This window comes from Egretta garzetta, unplaced genomic scaffold (assembly GCF_000687185.1).
Source record: "Egretta garzetta isolate BGI_Z169 unplaced genomic scaffold, ASM68718v1 scaffold27, whole genome shotgun sequence".
NCBI classification, from domain to species: Eukaryota; Metazoa; Chordata; class Aves; order Pelecaniformes; family Ardeidae; genus Egretta; species Egretta garzetta.
Genome location: NW_009260400.1, coordinates 3,530,874 through 3,533,045, shown reverse-complemented (window position 1 = coordinate 3,533,045; position 2,172 = coordinate 3,530,874). Strand labels below are relative to the sequence as shown.

The 2,172-nt window shown below is 55.1% G+C and overlaps 1 protein-coding gene across 2 annotated transcripts in view; it reads left to right on the top strand.

The window, feature by feature from the left end:
* The first annotated feature begins 207 nt into the window (after positions 1–207).
* Positions 208–2,172, top strand: part of CSNK2A2 (casein kinase 2 alpha 2) — a 24,622-nt gene continuing 22,657 nt past the window's right edge. Inside the window, exon 1 of one of the 2 annotated variants that reach the window (XM_035898697.1) lies at positions 208–284. The gene's annotated coding sequence lies outside the window, so the exon portion shown is untranslated. The remainder of the gene's footprint in view (positions 285–2,172) is intronic. The other variant, XM_035898695.1, reaches the window with a different exon arrangement.

The window sequence follows — 2,172 nt, the reverse complement described above, 5'->3', positions numbered from 1 at the left end:
CCCCGCGCCCTTCTGCGGGCTTCGGCCCACGGGGAGGGATCCCTGTGTGTGTGTGTGTGTCCCCTCCGGGTTTGGGTGTCCCCGGGGGGTTGGGGGGGCTGGGAGAGGGCCCCCGCCTGCCGCCCTGTCAGTTACCCTCTTCCCCCCCTCCTCCTCTCCTCGATGCCCGCAGCAATCAGGACGACTACCAGCTGGTTCGAAAGCTGGGGCGAGGGAAGTACAGCGAGGTCTTCGAGGCCATCAACATCACCAACAACGAGAGGGTCGTCGTAAAGATCCTCAAGGTGAGTGTCCTGCTGATGGTGGAGGGCCTGGAAGTGAGGGGGGCAGGAGAGGAGCTGGCTTGGCAGGGCCGAAGAACTCTTGGATCTCCTCCTTTGCCCCAAAACTCTTGTTTTCTCATTATGGACTTTGGGATGGTGGGTTTGGAAACAGATTTGGTGTCCTGTGTGCTGTAGTGATGTTTTGATGTCTTCTGTCCAGCACAGAGCTCCTCTGGAGGAAGGGAGCTGCGAGTCCTGACATTTGAACATGTGCTGTCTGCGTTTGGTCAATCGTGTCTGGCAATGCCTGTCTAAAGCAGCCCAGGGACTTCCATGTCAACAGGAATGCGAAGCCTGGAGGGGGGAATCCTTCTGTTAACCTCTAGACAGCTGGCACATGGCCTTTTCAGAGCCGGGCTGTGGGATGCTCAGCAGTAAAAAAAGCAGGCAAAATGTTATATTCAGTCCTTTAGAGGATCTTACATGGACAAGAACTTCACAGGCAAGCCCAAACTGCCATGGAAGTGTGAGGAGACTGAAAGAGGCCACCTGAAGTTGGGCAGTGTGGGTGACGTGCGTTGGCCCTGGTGGCTCAGGCCTTGGGGACCTTTGTGCAGCAGTAACAGGCTACAGTTTGGGGTGGCTGAATGCACAGGTTAGCCACTGCCAGGGCACACCGTACCACGTTTGGCATGGAAGCAGCCTGGGGGTCACAGCCAGCTGTGGTGACTGTCCTAGCAGCAGCCTGTGTTGGTGATCTGGGGATAGACAGGGGTTTTACAAAAACAGAAATGAAAGGTTGGAGTTGAGGTGGTTTGGGTTTTGGCTTGGCTGACACTTGTGGCTGTCACATGTTGAACCGGTGACATTTGTCACTTTTCCTCAGGAGCACGTGGGAGCTGGTGTCTGATCATGGGTGTTCAAAGAATTTGGGCACACATTGATCTGTGGTGTGAAGGGGGGTCAGAGCTTAATCTGCCCTTGCAGCCGCTAAGACCAGCAGCTACTTGGGACACACGTCTCTCTGCAGGATGGTAGCCTTAAGGCATTTGCTAGATCCACTCTTGACAGTGTGGCTGGCAGTCTCATTTTGTCTTTGCCGATATCCCCACTCTCTCGCTGTACCTGCTTCCTTGGGATCTTCCTTGGCTTCCTAGAGAACTTGGCACGCTTTGTCCAGCCACTGCTCCAAGGCAAGGTGTGATCTCTTGCTCCCTCTGGGAGGAGGTACACATCACCCTGCTTTGGCTGTGGTCAAGGTGGTGGCCAGGTGAGCCGTTTGGGAGAGCTCCTGTAGCAGAGCCTGACATCAGGGCAGAGTGGTGAGGCTCATGTGTCCTCACTGAGCTGTTTTGAGCCTCTCCCTTGTTTGAATGCTTTACATGGCTTTGGTTTTTGGTTTTTAAGTGAGGGCAAGCAGGATTTTTTGCTATGGAAGAGTAGTTAAAGGTAGGCAGTGCAGTGCTGCATTTTATGGCAAGATGGCTTGTGGCTAGGCTGGGGTAGCTGCACTTCTGCATGCTGCTCTGGAGCCCCTGATGGCCTCTTCAGGACTGCTGCGGTTTGTTCAGACCCTAGGTCTTGTCCCACACAGAAAGGCACCATGAGGCTGAGAAGGCACATCGGGGAACGTTTTCAGAAATCTTCCTCCTTGCCTCTTTCCAGCCTGAAGAGCCGCCCCTGGAGCAATGCTCCTCTCCCTGTGGCAGCCGAACTCTGCTGTGTCCAGGGAGCCTGTTGGCTCCAGGCTGTGAGTCAACTGGCGGGAGTCATCTGAGGGCAGCTGGGTGCTCCTTCTCATTGGGGCCTGAATATGTTGCCTTAATGCCCTGCGAGCAGGACTGGATTGTCCCAGATTTGAAGCGGATGGTGTTGCCACCAGTTCCCCTGGCTCCCCCCACTTGCATTA